Raw genomic sequence first — 20,503 nt, forward strand, 5'->3', positions numbered from 1 at the left:
TTATCTGAAGATACAGAGTGAGGTGTCTACCAATGAAATAACAGAACTGCAACTTGTTTAAAAGCAGTCCAGTTGAGGCCGAGCGGGGTATCAATGATAAAAGTTCAGGCACATGTTGCTCATGATAAAAGTGGGTTATGGGGGGGGGTGGGGCAGGGCTGTGGCATAGGCGGTAAAGCCACTGCCTGCAGTGTCAGCATCCCATATGGGCACTGGTTTGATACCCAGCTGTTCCACTTCCAAACCAGCTCCCTGCTAATGGCCTGGGAAAAGCAACAGAAGATGGCCCACGTCTTTGGGCCCTGCTACTCTTGTGGGAGACCTGGAAAAAGCTCATGGCTTTGGCTTGGCCCAGTGCTGGCCATTGTGACCACCTGACTTCCAAACAAATAAATAAATACTTAAAAAAATAAAACTGGGTTATGGGTACACAGGTATGAATTCTGTTATCTCCCTACCTTCATATATGTTTTGATAAAGATTTAAAACAGGAGAAGGTAGCCCCATGATTCCTCTTCTGCATAACTAGTGAAAAAGAAAGAAAAAGAAGGTAACCTTTTGGAACTGGTTTGTTCAATCCCTTCTTGGGTGTTCTGATGTGAGATGCGGGCATCCCAAGGGGTATCTGCACTGTCCCACCAAACTTCCATTCCTGTTTATTTTAAATAGATTTGCGTAGCTGGAAAGGATCTCAGAGATGTGGTCCTCATCCTTGGAAACATCTGAGAAGTCTTTTTTTGGATTATAATCAATATTCTTTTTAAAAAAATTATTTATTTATTTGAAAGTCAGAGTTGGGGGGTAACAGGAAGAGAGAGTGAGAGATCTTCCATCCACTGATTTATTCCCTAGATGGCTACAAACCCAGGGCTGGGCCAGGCCGAAGCCAGGAGCTTCATCTGGGTCTCCCATGTGAGTGCAGGGGTCCAAGCATTTGGGCCATCTTCCACTGCTTTTCCCAGGCCATTACCAGGGAGCTGGATCAGAAGTGGAGCAGCCAGAATACAAACCAGTGCCCACCATATGGGATGCCAGCATCCTAGGCGGCAGCTTTACCCACTATGCCACAACGCTGGGCCCTATAATCAATACTCTTATACCAATTTCACACACACTTCCCAGCTGTGGTTTGATGAAAGCTTTCTTAAATTTCTGGAAATTTCCCTGCAAAGTGGGGAAACTCGCCTGTCATTTTTAATTTAAAAACCAAAATGTTTTGTCAAGGGAGCACTGAGTATTTAAAGTTGCTCCTAAGAGAAATCCTAGCATCAAGAAGAAAGAGAAGGGGAGGTGTTTGGCATAATGACAAAGACCCTGCTTGGAATGCCCACATCCTATATCAGAGGGCCTGGGTTTGAGTCCCAGCTCCACTGCCAGTTCTAGTTTCCTGCTAATGCCCACCTTGGGAGGCAGCAGGTGATGGTTTAAGTACTTGGGTTCCTGCTACCCATATGGGAGCCAAGAGTGGGGTTTCTGGCTGCTGGCTCTGCCCCCGCCTATTGTGGGTATTTGGAGAGTGAATGGCTGATGGAAGATATACCCCCCTTTCAAGTAAATCATAAAACTTTAAAAACAGAAAGTTATACCAAGCCCTTGATTTCACTCACACTCACATCCCTATCATTTCCCCCTCTTCCTCCTCTGGGCTGGCACCTGCTCCCCTCCCCCTCCCCCATGCCTTCCCCACCTGGGCACCTCTGCAACATCAACAGCTGTGTCTGGGCCAGTCACATGGTGCTCTGCGCACCTGCTCCCCGGTGGCCCAGACCCACAGGAGGAGGCCGTGGAAGGACTGCAGACAACACGGTGCCTTTATGATCCGTATTAGTTCTTCAAAAGAGAAAGCAAATTTAACCTGTTGCCTTCCCTCTTTCTTTCCAGACTTGGTCCCAGAGACAAGACTTTCCACCTATCCTTCTAGAACCTTTAGAAAATAAAATCAGGCTGAGAGAGTCCACTCCCAAACCAGCAGTGCCACTGCACAGTTTTATTGGGCTTGGGTGATATTAGAGATGAGATCCTTGGAGTCATCACCATCCCCATCTCCTAGAAGGAGTCTTGGACTTGTCCCCAAGCCCTGGAAACTTCATCCCGATGATTTGGACTGGGGGTTGTGCCTTTTTCTCACAGTGCTGCTCTATTCCCGGGGAGACCTTGTCAGTTTATAGCTTCGGAGGCCTAGAAAGAAATGCTGTTGGGGCTGGTGTTGTGGTGCAGCAGGCATCCCATATGGGCACGGTTCAAGTCCCGGCTGCTCCACTTCCCATCCAGCTCCCTGCTATTGTACCCAGGAAAGCAGCAGAAGATGGCCCAAGTGCTTGGGCCCCTGCACCCACATGGGAGACCCGGAAGAAGCAATGGTGTCTGTCACCCCTCTGTGGAGTGAGAACAGTGACTCTGGCTCACCCAGTGGCTCCTGGGCTAGAACCACCTCAGCCCCATGTGCAGTAACTTCTTTGTCTCTTTCCTTCTGGAAGAAAAGGTTGAGGTCAGATTGGACTTTCCCAAATTTTGTGTAGATTGAACACTGTGTTTCAGGGACTTGAGGCCTGGGAAGAGCTGGGTGCCCATGAGTCCTGAGGCCCAGAGTGGGCCATGGCCATCTCCTTGTGGACATCATTCCTTTAGCATCAGGTGTTTATTGAGGACCTGTGATGAGGTTGCCTGGGGCAGGAGGAAGGGATGAGATCTGATCCCAGCATTCCTGCAGTTCCCGGTCCAGGAGCTGAGATGCTAATAAACACTTGCATCCCTCGTGATAAGTGTCACAAAGGAGAGACACAGGGGACTGCAAGAAAAGAGCAGAGAGGACCGAGGCCACCCTCGATTTACAACCCAGGGCCAAAGGAGCTGGTTGCCAGGGCGACAGACTCGATGTCCTGTCTGAAGGAAGGAGGACCTGGCCCCCGAGTCTGGTGCAGGTGAAGAAACCTGAGAAGGAGATGGATGTTGACAAAAACAGTGGGATTAGATATGGAGTGACCTCCAGAAAGGGAAAAAAAAAGGCAAGGGGGTCTCAGGTTGTTTCCTGCGACTGCTCCGTCAGCACAAAGGTTAAGCAGAACCACAGCAGGTGCATGAATTCTGTAGTCAGGGTTCTGAAAGGGTCCCTGAGATACAGTTTGTGGGAACCTTGAGTGATGCCCGCTGGGCCCGCTGGGTTGTCACATCCTTCAGAGCTGCAGTGGCCAGGCCACCTCCATGGAGACCCGTGTAGATGAGGGTCAAGTCTTCCTAGCAGGCATTTTAATCTCGGACACTCAACTTTTCTCTGTTGCCCACACACCAACGGAACAGCAGTTGTGGAAACTGGGGGAGGGAGGAGAGACTCCGGCGATCGTCTCACTCCCTCTGTCAACGTTTGAGGCTTTCCTTCTCCATCCCTGTGTGCAAGAGGAAGAGGAGAGATTCATGGGGACATTTTTTTGGTGATCATCCATGGGCCACCCTGAGACTCATGCTTGCATTTCCTGGCACTGATGGACAGGCTGAGGTCCCACCTCAAGGCCCATTTACTGGAGACAAAACAGACCACCTGAAAAGTACGACTCTGTCCCGCTCTGGGGTATCTGAGAGACCACACTAAGGAAGTGAGTTGAGAGGTAGCCAGTGGATATGTCAAAAGACAGAATTTCAGCAAATTTAGAGAGATAATTGGCTTTTATAAAAGCCGTTTTTCTTTTTCTTTTTTAAAAATTTATTTATTTGAGAGGCAGAGTTACAGAGAAAGAGAGTGGGAGAGACAGAGAGAGAGGGAGAGGCAGAGAGAGAGGTCTTCCATCTGCTGGTTCACTCTCCAAATGGTTGCAATGCTTAGAGCTGGGCCAGGTCAAAGCCAGGAGTTTTGTCTGGATCTCACAGCCAAGTGCAGGGGCCCAAGCAGTTGGACCATATTCCACTACTTTCCCAGGCCATTAGCAGGGGGCTGGATCAGAAGTAGAGCAGTGGGGACTCAAATTGGGGGCATCCATATGGGATGCTGGTACCACAGGTGGAGGCTTAACTTACTATGCCACAACACTGGCCTCTCAAATTGGCTTTCATTTGCAAATCATGAGTAGACTTCTACAAAGTAGAATGGAAGCTCCCAGTGGTCAGTGGCAGAGCAGTGGGAACAAAACACAAGGGGAAAAATACTCTGGGTAACTTCAGGTTACTCTTCTATAAGGGTTAAAGCAGAGGGAACTCCCTTATTACACTAATTCAGGTAGACTGGAATCTCCAGTTCTGGGGGAAAACTGGTTTATTTTGAAATCTCTCTCTTCCTGGAAGTTTGATTACAAAGCATTTAGCTTGAGTGACTCCATTTTGGTTTGTTTTGGTGTGGTCTGTGGGACTCAATCCAAAACAGTGGCCTCCCTGAATGTTTGTCTGACAGGTGTTTTGAAGAGGATTGAGCAAGGGTCAAGCAAGAGACCAAGAAGTGACCTCTGGATTGGGCAGAGTGGAAGTCATCAGTGGTTTGAGAAGATCAGTGATGCAGCAGAAGCCACTGTGGAGCAGGGTACAGAGGATTGGAGATGTCTTTGGAGGAATTTGCTTTGAGGACAGAAGAGAATGGAGAAGTAGGAAGGGCCATGAGCAAGAGGTAGGGGTTTCTCAGAAGGGAGATACTAGAACGTGTGTGTGTGTGTGTGTGTGTGTGTGTGTGTGTTAGTGTGCACACGCTGATGGAGAGAGGAGACAGGAAGATACTGGTAATTGGCCGGCGCCGCGGCTCACTAGGCTAATCCTCCACCTAGCGGCGCCGGTACACCAGGTTCTAGTCCCAGTCGGGGCGTCAGATTCTTTCCCGGTTGCCCCTCTTCCAGGCCAGCTCTCTGCTTTGGCCCGGGAAGGCAGTGGAGGATGGCCCAGGTCCTCGGGCCTTGCACCCCATGGGAGACCAGGAGAAGCACCTGGCTCCTGCCATTGGATCAGCGTGGTGCGCCGGCCTCAGCATGCCAGCCGCGGCAGCCATTGGAGGGTGAACCAACGGCAAAGGAAGACCTTTCTTTCTGTCTCTCTCTCTCACTGTCCACTCTGCCTGTCAAAAAAAAAAAAAAAAAAAGATACTGGTAATACAGGAGAAAGAGGGTTACAGCATCAAATCTTCGGGAAACCCAAGAGGGTAGATCTTTGATAGGAGCGAGGACAGAGAAGACAGCTATGCAGACTTGGTGCTCAGACTTGGTGCTGAGAAGACAGAGGGGTCTCTGTCTGGCTGGGCCCATATCCCCGGAAAGGAGAGAGCAAGGGCCGCAGGTGAGAGGGGAGGATGTTGGGCTTCTGCAGAAGAAGCAGACGTAATTGTCTCAGGGAGTGGGACCGTGACCTTGCCCAGTTAATCCAGGTTTGCCGGCCAGGATCTAGCTCCCATTTGTAGCTGCAATGATCAGTTTAAGTGGAACTATTGTGACAGGTGTTTGGCAGAAGGGTTAAGATGCTCTTTGGGATGCCTATACCCCATATTGGAGTGCCTGGGTAGCATCCTGGTTCCACTTCTGATCCAGCTTCCCGCTCGTGCACATCCCTGCCACCCATGTGGGAGACCCAGAGGGAGTTCCGGGCTCCTGCTTTGGCCTGGCCCAACCTTGTTGTAAACATTTGAGGGAGTGAACCAGAGGATGGAAGATCTCCCCGCCCCCACACTCCTTTTAAATGAAAATAAATACGTTTTTGAAGTTTTTTTGAACTGTGGATTTGAGGAAACACAGGGAGGCCAGATGAGAGACGATCGTGGCTGTAGAGACAGAGAAAAGAAGACAGATCTGAGACAGTTTGGATGTGCCTAACCCAGGACTGGTTCACGGATTGGATGTGACCAGAGGAGGATGAAATGGAGGACAACTAGCAGCTGTGGATATGGGTGGGTGGGTAGACTGAGAGCCCCATTTGGGGCTATTTAACCCATAAAGATGATTGGCACCCAAGAGACAAGACGAAGCAGGGGACTGGAGAGTCCGGAGTCTCAGGGGAAGGGCAGGGATTTCTGTGCACTCCGTGAAAACCCTGCCATGAGCTGGGCCTGGGGTTGTGACATTCACGTCACAACTTCCACAGAGGCCGAGGAAGGGCCTCAGCAGCTCCCTTGAGACGGCACGTGCTGGCGAGCAGGGCCTGGGGCTCGCTGCCTGCTGTGTCTGTAGCTCCTTGCAGAGTACCTAGAACCCAGTGAGCATCAGTGTTTCTGCCTGAATCTGTGAATGACACCCCAGCCCCTCCCAGCCTCCCAAAATGGTGACATTAATCAGAAGTGTGGGGCAGGGACCTCCACGGCTTTAGTGAGAGGCCTTACTGATGATGATGGTGATGGTGATGATGATGATGGTGGTGGTGATGGTGTTGATGATGATGGTGGTGATGATGATCATGATAATGGTGACAATGATGATGACGATGATTTGGGGATGACTTATAGTCATGAAGGGCCATCTGCCCTTCTAAATAACGACTTAATGAGTCGCACCATGATTGCTCAGAATGGCATTGGAGGCCAGGTGAGTGTAGGAGGCTGGGTAGACAGCAGGAAGAAGAACAATTCTGATTCCACCAGTAAGCTGGGTTTGCTTGTGACTGTAGACACGGTCCTTGACTTCTCTGTGCCTCAGTTTCCTTTTTATTTGTGTATTTTTTTTAAAGATTTATTTATTTATTTGAAAGTCAGAGTTACAAAGAGAGAGGAGAGGCAGAGAGAGAAAGAGAGGACTTCCATCGGCTGGTTCACTCCCCAGTTGGCCACAACGGCTGGAGCTGCGCCAATCTGAAGCCAGGAGCAAGGAGCTTCTTCTGGGTCTCCTATGCGGGTGCAGGGGCCCAAGGCCTTGGGCCATCTTCTACTGCTTTCCCAAGCTATAGCAGAGAGCTGGATCGGAAGTGGAACAGCCAGGACTCAAACCAGCACCCATATGGGATGCCGGCACTGCAGGCAGCAGCTTTACCAACTACGCCACAGCACCTGCCCCTATCTGTGTAATTTTTTTTAAAGATTTATTTTATTTATTTGAAAGAGTTACAGAGAGAGGTAGAGACACAGAGAGAGGTCCTCCATCTGCTGGTTCACTCCCCAAATGGCTACAATGGTCAGAGCTGCACTGATCTGAAGGCAAGAGCCAGGAGCTTCCTCCAGGCCCCCCATGTGGGTGCAGGGGTCCAAGAACCCAGGCCATCCTCTACTGTCTTCCCAGGCCATAGCAGAGAGCTGGATCGGAAGAGGAGCAGCCGGGATTAGAATCGGCGTCCATATGGGATGCCGGCGCTCCAGGCCAGGGCTTCAACCTGCTGCACCACAGCGCTGGCCTCTGTGTATTTCTTTTTTTTTAAGATTATTTATTTGAGCCGGTGCCGCGGCTCACTAGGCTAATCCTCCACCTAGCGGCGCTGGCACACCGGGTTCCAGTCCCGGTCGGGGCACCGGATTCTGTCCCGGTTGCCCCTCTTCCAGGCCAGCTCTGCTGTGGCCCGGGAGTGCAGTGGAGGATGGCCCAAGTGCTTGGGCCCTGCACCCCATGGGAGACCAGGAGAAGCACCTGGCTCCTGCCATCGGATCAGCGCGGTGCGCCAGCCGCAGCACGCCAGCCGCAGTGGCCTTTGGAGGGTGAACCAATGGCAAAGGAAGACCTTTCTCTCTGTCTCTCTCTCTCACTGTCCACTCTGCCTGTCAAAGAAAAAAAAAAGATTATTTATTTGAAAGGAAGAGTCAGAGAGAGAAGGAGAGACAGAGAGATCTCCCATCACTGGTTCACTCCCCAAATGGCTGCAACACCAGCCCCGAGAGATCACTCATTTTCTAACCAAGGCAGCAGGATTCAGCTGGTGAGCCCGGTCTGCGCTGGGTTCTCTCTCTGCCTGTGTGTTGCAGGGACCTGTTGGAAATGTCTGCAGTCCCTGCTGATGGACTTGGGCAGGTGCCACCTGAGAGGCAGATGGTCTCTGCTGCTCTCCTCCCCCCAAGTGACACAGCCCCTTGCTTGGAATCACCAGCAGAACATCACAGGGAGGCAGGTGCCTGCACGGTGTGAGCGCCGCAGCAAGCAAGAAGAAGGAGGTGACGCGATGTGAGGGACAGAGGCACTGGACGGGCACCAGAACCGCCTATGAGAACGTGAGGCCCCGTGGCAGGAGGCCAGGTAAGCGCAATGCAACAGCACACAAGTGGAGACACGCAACAGTGAGGCAGGTGACCGCGCCGATGCTATTGTACAGTTAAATACTGCTAGTGCTTCACAACGCATCCCCCCAACCTTCAAAGGCTTCTCTCAACAACGATGTCCTCCTCTCGGGGTTCTGCCGAGTGGCAGAGGCAGGAATTAGCGGGAACCTCCAAGGGGACAGTTGCTGCTGGCTGGAGATTGGCGGGGGCTTTCCCTGGGGTGCCTCAGGTGCCTCCTGTGTGGCTTCAGCTGAAGTCAAGCTCCAGGCCTCTGAAGGCCTAAGCATACAAGTCCCAGGGTAGCACCTGTGCTGTGTTCCATTGGTCAAAGCCAGGGTGGGTTTGTTACCTACTGCTACATACGAAGTAACCCCCAGGGGCAGTGCTGCGGCATAACGAGTGAAGTGCCCTCCCACCTGCCACACCAGCATCCCATATGGGTGCTGATTCACGCTCCACTTCTGATCCAGCTCCCTGCTAATGGCCTGGGAAAAGCAGCGGATGACTGAAGTGCTTGGGCCCCTGCCACCCACATAGGAGACAGGGATGAAGCTCCTGGCTCCTGATTTTTGATCTGTCCCAGTCATGGCAGTTGCAGCCATCTGGGGAGTGAAACAGCAGACGGAAGATCTGTCTCTCTCTCTCTCTTTCCCCGACCTCCACCCCATGATTCTGACTTTCCAATAAGTAAATCAATTTTTTGTTGTAAAGAATGCCCAGACTTAGTGGCTGATAATGATGACAAATGCTTATCTGTCACTGTTCCTGTGGGTTATGGAGCAGCTGTCTGGGCAGTTTTGGCTTGGGGTGTCCTGTGAGGTTGCTATCAAAATGTCAGCCAGGGCTGCATCCATCCGAAGGCTTGACTGTGGCTGGGAATCCATTTCCAAGGCACCTACTCCTGCTGTTGGCCAAGGGGTGCTTGTGGTTAGCGGGAAGCCATGGTTCTTCTGTACATGGGCCTCTCCCAGGTGACTTGAGTGTCTTCGCGACATGGTGGGTGCTTCCCCCAGAGCAAGTGACCCAAGAGACTGAGGCAGAAGTCAGAACGCCCCTTATGTGCTAGCCTGAGATGTCATACGTTGTCACCCGCACGACATATCAGTCCTGATTCAGAGTGGCGGGAGATTGAGATAGCCCGGAGGGGAGGACCCCTGGAGACCGTCTTGGAGGCTGGCAACAACACAAAGCCCCCCAAGATTCTAAGGGCTGAAGAAATGAGCTCTACCTGTGGATGGGAGCAGCCCCCAAGACGCTGTGGCCATCTCTAATCCTAACCCACGGAGCCTGGTTGTAGGAGCTCAGCGGAGGCCCAGTGCCAGAGGTTACAATCTAGAGGGTGGTACCAAAAACCAGCAACAATGGTTGTGCCTGTGCCTTCCCCGTTGACCCATCTGAGGCTGAGAGGCGGTAAATGATGTGCCCAAAGTAAGCAAGAGAGCTGGGATTAACATTCAGACCATGGCGACTTCCAGTTAGGAACCTCTTTGCCTTACACTGTTTTGCTGCTCATTATGGTGTAATGCAGTTTTAAACAGACTTTGGAGCACAGTGATTGCAATGCCGTGGGGGCTGCCAATATTCCATATAGCAGTGCCCGATTTCAGTCCCGACACCACTCTGATCCCAGCTGCCTGCTGGTGCACACCCTGGGAGGTCGCAGTTTTTGACTCAAGTCCTTGCGTTGCTGTCACCCATATGGGGGACTCTGAGTTCTCAGCTCCTGGCTTCTACCTGTCTCAGCTCGGACTGTTGCAGGCATCTGGGAAATGAACCAGTGAGTGGGGGAATCTCTCTCTCTTTCTTTCCCTTGATCTGTCTCTCTGCCTTCCAAGTAAAATAAATGACAATTTAAAAATAGAGAATATGTATCACATAAAACCACACACAGTGTAAAACAACAAGGGACTATGCCTTAGAAAAGAACAGATAGAAATACTACGCTATGGCATGGAAGGTTAAGCTGCTGTCTGCAGTGTCGGCATCCCATACGGGTGCTGGTTTGAGTCCCAGCTGCTCCATTTCTGATTCAGCTCCCTGATAGTGTGCTTGGGGAAGCAGCAGAGGATGGCCCGAGTCCTTGGGCCCCTGTACCCATGTGGGAGACCTGGAAGAAGTTCCTGGCTTCAGCTTGGCCCAGCCCTGGCCATTGCGGCCATTTAGGGAGTTAACCAGTGGATGGAAAACCTCTCTCTCTCTCTCTCTTTCTTTCTCTCTCTCTCTCACTCTCTCTTTGTGTAACACTGCCTTTCAAATAAATAAATAAATAAAGCTTTAAAAAAAAAGAAAGAAAATGGGTGATGGGGCAAGTGTTTGGCAAAGCATTTAAGTAGCCACTTGGGATGTCCACATCCCGAGTCAGATGCCTGGTTCCCACGCAGCCTCCACTGCTTCTGAGCCAGCTTCCTCCTAGTGAACCCCCTGGGAGGCAGCCAGTGATGGCTCAAGTACTTGTGTCTCTGCTACCCACATGGGTGACCTGGATCGAATTCAGTCTGGTCCAGTCCTGGCTGTTGTGGGCATTTTCAAGGTCCTTTGTGCCTTTCAAATAAAAAGAAAATTAAAAATTTAAAAAGAAAATGGGTGAGTTTTTTCTTCTTTCTTCTAAGTTTCCGTTTTTTTTTTTTTTTTTTTTTTTTTTTTCAAAAATAGTCCAAAGTGAGCCTCTCGCTAGCGTGTTCATAACAGAAAAACCCCAACCGTTTCCTGCTGCGGTGGATTGCCCAGGCCCAGCAGCACAGAGCGTTGTTGTGGGGTTAGAGGATGGGCGGAGGCCTCCACCTGTGGATTTTGGCTCCTGCTGCACTGTGTGCTTGCAAGGTCAGGTGGCTTTTAATGAGCTCACCTGTGCACACAGAGCTGCCCCTGCCAGTGAGGGAGGCATCGAAGGAAGAGAAGAAGGGCTCTGTGTTTGACCTCCGAGGGGTAGGGGGGAAGCAAAGGAAACTGTGGGCTGATGTTTTTCCTTCTGGATGGATGGACCGTTAGTGCTGTTTTCTGACCCAAGATCAAAGTGACTCTCTCAAAGACAAGTTTGTAGGAAAAGAGAGAATGCTTGAAATAGCTGCTATCCTGAAAGTCCAAGGCGCATGGTCACTGTAGGGAGAGCCTCTTGGGTCGGAAGCATTACAAGTCCTTTTTGGTTTCCTGAAACCATGGGATAAATTCTTTTCACTTCTATCTTTGAGCTTCAGCGTGTCATTCCAGGGTCTTCCTGCATGCCTTACGTTCCATGGGCAGTAATTTTCCTACGATAAAAACAAAACAAAGCAGTGTCCTTAATTGGGCACCTGTTATGTAAAGATGCTGTACTACAAATGTCACATATATGTCATCTTTCTGAAACAGCGTAGGAGATGGGCACCTGCAGTTTACAGAAGGGGAAACGCGGGCCCAGGGCAGTTCAACAGCTTCTCCAAGGCCACACAACTCAGAAATGGTAGAGGTAGACCCTCAACCAGGTTGATATTGTGGCAGAGGTGGGATCTAAATTTCTTTCTTTTTTTTTTTTAAGATTCAGTTGTTTGTATTTGAAAGTCAGAGTTACGCAGAGAGAGGAGAGGCAGAGAGAGAGAGAGAGAGAGAGAGAGAGGTATTCCATCTGATAGTTCACTCCCTAACTGGCTGTAATGACCGGAGCTGCGCCAATCTGAAGCCAGGAGCCAGGAACTTCTTCTGGGTCTCCCACGTAGGTGCCAGGCCCAAGGACCTGGGACATCTTCTACTGCTTTCTCAGGCTACCATAGAGAGCTTGATCAGAAGTGGAGCAGCTGGGTCTCAAACCAGCGCCCATATGGGATGCTGGCACTGCAGGCGGTGGTTTTACCCACTACAACACAGCACAGCCCCAAGAAACATTCTCAGTACAGGCCCATATATGGTGCACAAAGTGGTAAAGTTTATTTAAGAGGTGGGAATTACACAGACGTGGGCATAGAAGAAGGGTAGAGTGGGCCAGGAGGGGAAGAGATGGGGAGGCAAGTAGAGAGAGCGTGCCTCAGTCTCTGTCTGTCCAGGTCCTCCTCATTCTTCTATGCAGAGGCAGAGAGAGACCCCTCCCAGCTGCCAGCCTCTTCTGAGGTTGGGAGGGGAGAGGTTACATGGCACCCCCCTGCCAGGTCCCAGGTAAAGGGAGATATAGCCTGGGAAAGGGGTTATTTGACTGACAGGTAGGCTGATAGGATTACATAGGGTGCGGGGGGTGGGGGGTGGGGAGGAGGTGTGGCTTTCAGCTTATGGTCTAATCTAGCTCTCTGCCTTATCCCATATCAAAATGACCCCAAAGCCAGTAGTCCTTTGTTTTTTGTTTTTTTTTTTCTTTTTTCTTTTTAGAGGTGAGCAGAAAAGCAGGAAGCGCACACTCAGGAGTGAGCGTGCAGGCAACCTCAAGAGAGAGCACTGTCCCCACCCAGGCAGGAGCCAGGGTCGGGGTGGGGCTGCAGCACACAAGGTGGCAAGTGAGATTCAGCTGCATGAGGAGGCCCGGATGTGCCAAGCATTCAGCCATGTTTCATGCGTGTGGAAGGTGAAGGCGTCTGGGAACTGCACAGGGCGAGGGTGTTGGCTGCCCCCAGCCCCTTCTCCCTCCCTGATGTGTGCATGATTCTCCTCCTCAGACACTTTCCTCCCTTCATCTTTTTCTTTGTTTTGGGTCTTATTGAAGAACTCACACAAAATACTCCAGATAAGTGAGCTCAATCTTCATCTTCCTCCTGGTGAATCTGGAAGTATCGGAATTCTTAGCTCTCTTTGTTGTCAGCAACTGTGTGCAGCCAATCACGTAGGGATTCTTCTTCAGATTTTTTTGGTGAGATTTAAAAAATTTTTTTTTAATTTCTTGCCAGGCAGAGTTAGAGAGAGAAAGGGTCTTCCATCCACTGGTTCACTCCCCTAATGGCCACCATGCCTGTGGCTGCATGGATCCGAAGCCAGGAGCCAGGAGCCGGGTACTTCCTCCTGGTCTCCCATGCGGGTGCAGGGACCCAAGCACTTGGGCCATTCTCCACTGCACTCCTGGGCCACAGCAGAGAGCTAGACTGGAAGAGGAGCAACCCAGACAGAACCCAGTGCCCCAACCGGGACTAGAACCCAGGGTACCAGCGCCGCAGGTGGAGGATTAGCCAAGTGAGCCACGGCCCTGGCCTTGGTGAGATATTTTAAATGCCTTTTGGGAGGAGGTCCCTCAGCAGTCACCGTGATCCTGCTCTTCATTCGTTGGTCGCAACCCCTCCCCCACGGTGGCCAGCTTTTCCCTTCCCCTTGCTTCTCTCCTGGAGAAACCGCTCAGAACCGCCAGCATCCATGATTGTGTCTTCTGCAGGGTCGGTGGCATCAAGTACGAACTTCAGAACTGTTTCCTTTCTTTGGCCCCCTTCGCCACAAGCTTTTTCACAAGTGCCATGGTGGCAGTGGGAGCAGAAAGGTTGGTCTGTGACTGCGCCATCAGATTCTGGCAGGTGCAACCTGGCAACATTTTGAGTTCCAAGCCTGTAGCTGGGACCGTGAAATCCCAGCCCAGGGCAACTCTGTGTCTGACAGCTGGCTTGGAACATGTGGGAACCTACGCTACACTAAGCCAGTGCACCCTGGGAGCTGGGCTCAGGCCCCTGTGCAGAGCTGCACACCTGTGGGGGAGGAGCCAGCAGTTAAATGCCTTCCCCTTCCTCTCACCCCAAAGATGGGTCTTGAGATGCTTCTTGGAGGGCATCCCAGGCCCTGAAAATGAAACGGCCAAGAATATAGCCGCCCCAAGGACACATTCTCAAATGCACCTGCCTCCAGCCCTGCCACACTCAGTCACACTCCCCCCAGTGATGGATTTGCACAGGAAGTTTTTTTATAATTAAAAAATCATTTATTTTCATTTTACTTGCATGTTAGATAGGGAGAGGGAGGGAGGGAGGGAGGGAGGGAGGGAGGGAGGGAGGGAGGGAGAGAGAGAGAGAGAGAGAAAGAGAGATCTTCAATCCATTGGTTCCGTCCTCAAATGCCTGCAATAGCCAGGTCAGAGTCAGGCCAAACCTAGGAGCCAGAAACTCCATCTGGGTCTCCCTTGTGCAAGGATCCAAGTACTTGCGCCATCGTCTGCTGCCTCCCAGGTGCACATTAGCAGGAAGCTGGAATTGGAAGCAGAGCTGGAACTGTATCCCAGGCACTCCGATAGGGGCGGCAGGCATCCCAAATGGCATTTTAACCACATGCCTGCTCCCCACACAAGAACTTTTGTCTCAGGCTCTGCTCTCTGGGGTCCCTGGGCAGAACAGATTCATTTTCTCTGCCTGAGCTCTCAACCCAATGTAACTATGTTTGTCTTCTGAATCACACACGTGCTCGGCAGCCACAGTGGGAAAGGCTAGCGATTCTATTTCCACTCACACGTCTGCTCATTAACCTGGTGGGCAGCTCACATTTCTTATTCCTATCTGCTGTATGGCAGAGTGTATAAACCAGCTTTTAAAGGTTAAAAACAAAAAATAAACTGAGCTTCCTCTGTGTAGAGGTAGGTGTGGCTGCATGGCCATTGAACCCTATCACTTGTGTTACACGAGGGGTGATGTGTTCTAGCAGGGCCAAGAGATGCAGGGCTGGGGCTGGGGCTGGCGCCGGTTGGCTCTGCTGCTGACACTGCACCCTGGAGCTTCAGTTGTGCTCCAGGGTGACTTGGGGCAAGCTGGGGATTGGGTTTCCCTCGCTGGAGTGGAGGCAGGAGGATTGTGGTTGTGAGTAGAGCACTTTGTGTTTGGAAGGCCTGCGATGTCAAGGTCATAGGAAAGCATGGGGGTTATCTGCTGAAGGACACAGCATTCTCTGGGTGGAGCACAGGGAAAATCCCCGGGAGGCCAGGTGCAGAGTCAGGGCCGAAAGGAGGGACAGGTCAGCCTTTCTCCCTGGGAATTCCATTCTGCCTGCTCCCCATCAACTGAAAGCTACCATCCTCTAGTGAACCTTGGAATGCCAGAGCTTTAAAAAATTTATATTTAGTAACCCCATGTCTTCATGCTAAATAGCAAAGCAAGTCATTGATATCACCCTTGTTCACTGCTCCAATTATTCGCATGACGTCAATGCCCCTCTCCCTTGAACTGAGACAGCTCTAGCCCCTGACCACACCCGGCAGGAGCCCTTCCCGTCAGGGCCTGCCTCTCCAGAGCGAGGGGAGTCGGCTTTCATTTCACGGGGAAACCCACCCCCAGAATGATGCTCTCCCCCACCCCGTCTTGGAGAAGGGACCCAGGGATGATGCAGGGTGAACAGAAAATGCTGGAAGCTGCCCAGTCCTCAGAGGATTCTCCATGAAGGAGCCAGGCGAGGGGAAAACCCAGGAGTTGAATGTCTTCAGAAACCTCAGTGCTGTGGCCACCCCTGACTTTGTCACCCCTCTGAACTGCTCACCACTGCCAACCTCCACTGCCCCCGCCTGAATGAAGACACAGACTGGTTCTTCCATCTTTCCCGTCACCACATGCTTCCTCCTGTTCACCCCCGCCTCTCTGGATTTCCTTCTAGTTCCACCCAACATGGAAGCCAGGACCCATCCCTTCAACCACCCTGTGATCAGGAGCCCCGTGGTTCAGTGTCTCTGCTGTGCCTGACCCTGCAAATCCCACACCTGGGTACAGTGGTCAAGGCCATGAGAGTATGGGCCAACACTGTGGCATAGTGAGGTAAGCCTCTGCTTGTGGTGCTGCCGGCATCCCATATAAGCACCAGTTTGAGTCCCGGCTGTTCCTCTTTCAATCTGACTCTCCAATATGGCCTAGGAAAGCAGTGGAAGATGACCTAAGTCCTTGGGCCCCTGCACCTGCATGGAAGACCCTGAAGAAGCTCCTGGCTCCTGGCTTCGGATCAGCCCAGCTCTGGCCATTGTGGCCATTTGGGGAATAAACCAACAACAGATGGAAGACCTTTCTGTCTCTCCCTCTCTCTCTGTCTGTAACTCTACCTCTTGAATAAATAAACAATTAAAAAAAAAAAAAAGGTACAAGAGTTATCCATCCACCCCTGCAGTCCTGGAGCTGCCTCAAATCCTTGGGCCCAAGGCTGTTCTGAATTCCCCTTTCATTCATCTCAGTGACTGTTCCAGTTATTACCATCTCCCACAAAGCTTATGTCTATATATATATTTTTTTTTTATTTTTTGACAGGCAGAGTGGACAGTGAGAGAGAGAGACAGAGAGAAAGGTCTTCCTTTGCCATTGGTTCACCCTCCAATGGCCGCCACGGCCAGCACACTGCGGCCGGCGCACCGCGCTGATCCGATGGCAAGAGCCAGGAGCCAGGTGCTTCTCCTGGTCTCCCATGGGGTGCAGGGCCCAAGGTCTTGGGCCATCCTCCACTGCACTCCCTGGCCACAGCAGAGAGCTGGCCTGGAAGAGGGGCAACCGGGACAGAATCCGGCGCCCCAACCGGCGCCGCAGGGCGGAGGATTAACCTAGTGAGCCACGGCGCCGGCCTATATTTTTAAGATTAATTTTATTTATTTGAAAGGCAGAGTGACTAGGGGAGGGGGAAACCATCTACCCCCTGGTTCACTCCCGAAATGGCCACAGTGGCCAGGATTGGGCTGCCCCCACGTGGGTGGCAGGGGCCCATGCACTTGAGCCATCTGCGGCTGCTCTCCCAGGTGCATTAGCAGGGAACTGGATGGGAAGTGGAGCAGCCGGGACTCAGACCAGTGCTCTGATATGGGATGTCGCATTGTGAGAGACAGCTTAACCTGCTGCACCACAGCGCTGTCCCCCACAAAGCCTCTGTTATCATTCCCCCCCACCAATCTCAAGACATGACTTTGCTTCCTACTTTACAGCTAAAAGTTAGAAGCCACCAGGCAGGCATTCCCTTCTTCACCTTTGAGTGAACCCACACCCGCCCCATCCTTATCTCAGTGGGGGTGGGGGGCTTCTTCCTGCTCCCAAGTGCCCCCCAGTCCTGTGGGCCCCTTGAGCCCTGTCCCATCGGTCCTCTCGTGCTTGGATTCTTCACTCTCTTTGTCCTCAGCCGACTTAAGGGAATTTCTGCACTGCTTTTGCCAGTGACCCTGATAACCTTCTAGTTTCCAAATCCCAAGGTACCCTTGGCAGCCCTTTTCTGGCTGTCCCTTCTGGGGCAGGTGATGAGGTTGGCCGCCTCGTCCTCCGACTTCTTCCTTGGCTTTGGTGCAGTTTTCATCGCCTTCCCAGATCTTCTTAACCTCCATTTGGCCACCCTTTAGACACTCTTGGGGGTCCTCAGGGGACTTACATGCCTATTCCATGCTCCCAGAGCTCTGGGGCTTACCTCTGAGGAAGCTGAAATGGTCTGTCAACTTGCTGGTCTTTCCCCGTGAGATCTACTGGCACAGGTCCGCCTGGGCACAGCTGCAAGTGCCTTCACCATTATCTCCAACACACAGCACCCCAGCTGGGCACTCGGGTGCTGATTCATCACGCAGCTTGTGGTACAATGGACCCCAACTTTCGCTGATGTACAACTACAAGGATCAATTTTTATTTTTCTATACTTTTAACCATTTCTCCTTCCCAAAGTGTGACTCTGGGTTAACAATCACAATAAAAACCTGAAAGCAATTTTTATGTCTTTATAGATGCTTGAGAAAATAGAGCTGATCTTGCAATGACATCATCCATGTCACCAAGTATTCCAGAACCCGTGTGGGCTTAACCTGGACTTGTGATGGCTGAATCCTGGGCTTGTGAGGGTTGGGGGTGAGGCTAGGAGGAGATGCCAGGGTAATAACTTGGGTTTTAGTTTCTAGGACTTAAAGTGGAAAGTTGAGCTCACTTCATATATGCTGTGCATACAGAGCTGCTATTTGAGGGACAAAGTAAGGAATCTCAGTTCCTATCTAAATTTAACATCACAGCCGGCGCCGTGGCTCACTAGGCTAATCCTCCGCCTTGCGGCGCCGGCACACCGGGTTCTAGTCCCGGTCGGGGCGCTGGATTCTGTCCCGGTTGCCCCTCTTCCAGGCCAGCTCTCTGCTGTGGCCAGGGAGTGCAGTGGAGGATGGCCCAAGTACTTGGGCCCTGCACCCCATGGGAGACCAGGAGAAGCACCTGGCTCCTGCGGTGCGCCGGCCGCAGCGTGCCTGCCGCGGCGGCCGTTGGAGGGTGAACCAACGGCAAAGGAAGACCTTTCTCTCTGTCTCTCTCTCTCACTGTCCACTCTGTCTGTCAAAAATAAATAAATAAATAAATTTAACATCACAACCCTGACTTTTGTCCTAGGTCACCATAATGAGTCACGGGTGCCAAGCTCTAAAATCACTCTTTTCATTTGCCAGGTCATAGTGCATATATATCCATATACAGTCTTCATTTCATATGATTTTCATGCCAGCCCAAGGAGGCAGCATTTGTTATTTTTCCCATTTCACAGATGAAACTCAAGAGACTTAATTACATAACTTGATCAAAGTCCAGCAGATTAGAGCAATGGGACTTGAACGCCAAGGCAGTGTGTTTCTTCCCAATCAACAGTGGTGATATGTGCTTCTCTTCCCTTTGTAAACTATCTATTGTGAGAAGGCATTTTTGGCGGGCACTGGAGCAAGGCAGCAAGGGGGGAGCGTGGTCCTTAGGGCCATGAGTGTTTAACTAGCCTTGTAATCTGGATACATCACCAATCCTCTTAGAGTCAGTGTCTGCATGCATAAAATGAAGACACCATCACAGCTGCTACACAGGTTACTGTAAGGTTTCAGGGAATTAATACGTGCAAAGGATGTGGCATCATATCCGGTACTTGGTATTCTCTTAATAGGTAGGGAATAGTAGAATAGTAATTTAATTATGAGGTTTTTTTTTTTTTTTTGCATCTAAATTCCGCACTTGCCAAGAAGAAGGGCTCCTTTCAGCATTCATTTGGATGTTCTTGGTGCCTAGTTAGGCCAGGTTAATGTTGCACGGATTAATGAAACTTCTGTAGCGTTTGGTGAGGGCAGGGAGACAAGTGATGACACTTACAGAGATGCAGCTCCAGGTGTCTGCTTGTCTCCCTTTCCCTCTTTCTTGGAGCTTTGAAAACGTGGCCCAGAAGAGCTTCAGGCTGTCCCCATTCATAAACATGACTTGGCTGCAAGCTTCAAGACACCCACAGCGGGAGCCCTCTCCTGTTGGGACGAGCATTTGTTTCCTGTGGGAGGCAGGCAGTGATGTTTACAACCCAGATTCGACCCTGATGAGGCTGATCAATCTGCATGGGGGGGGGGGGGAGCTTGTCCCTGGCAGAGGGCCCATCAGATATCACAGCGGGGGAGGGGGAGGGTTGTGGCATGGATGCCGCTCCAAGAGCCAAGATCTGTGTAGGTGAGGTTCAGGTGGGAGGAGGCTGACCTCAGGTGTGAGGGCAGTGACTCCCGGGTCACCCAGGTGCCTGGGACACTGGGAGGAGAAGAGGAACAAGGCCAGGAGGGTGAGCAGGGTTGGCAGCATTGGAACGTGGCACCAGCAGGTGGGGTTGTGCCTGGGCCTGGTGATGATGACAGGCAAGGGTGTGTTTTATGTGCTGTCTCACTAGTCAGAGAACAAGACTGGCTTCCTGCAGCTCCAGATCTCAACCTGGCCCTTCCTCCTCCAAATTTCAAGCTTCACCTGGGTCCAGGGTCCCTCTAAAATCAGTCCTCAGCAGGTGCAATCAAGCAAGCGTCCTCAGTTTCTCAAAAGGTGATCTCCAGCCTCCCAACCACTTCGTTTAGAGGATTAAAAGGAGTTTAGTTTGTTTTTGGCAGTTGGATTTGAACTCCCTGAGTATGACAGACCAGAAATACACTTCTGAGAGTGGCCGTTTAGCACCTCCATCAGAACCACCTGGGAGAGTGGTGTTGAGAAATACACATTTCCCCAGGCCATCCAGACACGGTGAAATACAGGATTCACCGCCCCAGAAGGCAAAGGGTGTGCCTGGGTGGTGCTCACGGGTGCTAAGTGCTTGGATGGGCACTGCCACCCAAGGAGGCCCATCCTGCGCCTCGGGTACCGCCTAAAACTGGTCTACGCTGGATGCGTCCCCAGCTCTAAGAACTAGCAACAGGGCCAGTTAGGGACTGGACGGCGCGGGCGGGAGGCTGGGAATTTGTTTTTTGAAGCACATTTCTGCAATCAGCCGGGGCGGGGGGGGGGCGGGGGGGGCGGATAGATCTGTCTGACTACCCTTTAAAACCCAAATCGGAGTGAATTTGCCCAAGCCGGATGTCCTTGGTTCTCAGAGCCTGTTTTCCAATCGGTCTGGGGCACTTGTTGCTTAGCTGTAAGAAGAGGAAATTAAGCGCAAAGAGCTGGGGGCAGTGTCGGTGCCCTCTTGGGAGAGAAGCGATTTTATCCCTCCCGTTCGGGTCTCCCTTCGGTGACCCCCTCGCCGCCCCACTCCCCAGCC

At 51.6% G+C, this 20,503-nt stretch overlaps 1 long non-coding RNA gene and 1 pseudogene across 1 annotated transcript; both read right to left on the minus strand.

Annotated features, from left to right (window-relative positions):
- Window positions 1–12,825: 12,825 nt before the first annotated feature.
- Window positions 12,826–13,532, minus strand: LOC103351637 (large ribosomal subunit protein eL22-like; annotated as a pseudogene).
- Window positions 13,533–13,962: 430 nt separating this feature from the next.
- On the minus strand, window positions 13,963–17,524 carry LOC138846044 (uncharacterized). The gene is made up of 2 exons (XR_011383424.1): window positions 17,408–17,524; window positions 13,963–14,247 (listed from the first exon to the last, which is right to left on the minus strand). It is a non-coding gene; the product is annotated as an uncharacterized lncRNA (long non-coding RNA).
- Window positions 17,525–20,503: the final 2,979 nt, after the last annotated feature.

This window comes from Oryctolagus cuniculus, chromosome 17 (genome assembly GCF_964237555.1).
Source record: "Oryctolagus cuniculus chromosome 17, mOryCun1.1, whole genome shotgun sequence".
NCBI lineage: Eukaryota > Metazoa > Chordata > Mammalia > Lagomorpha > Leporidae > Oryctolagus > Oryctolagus cuniculus.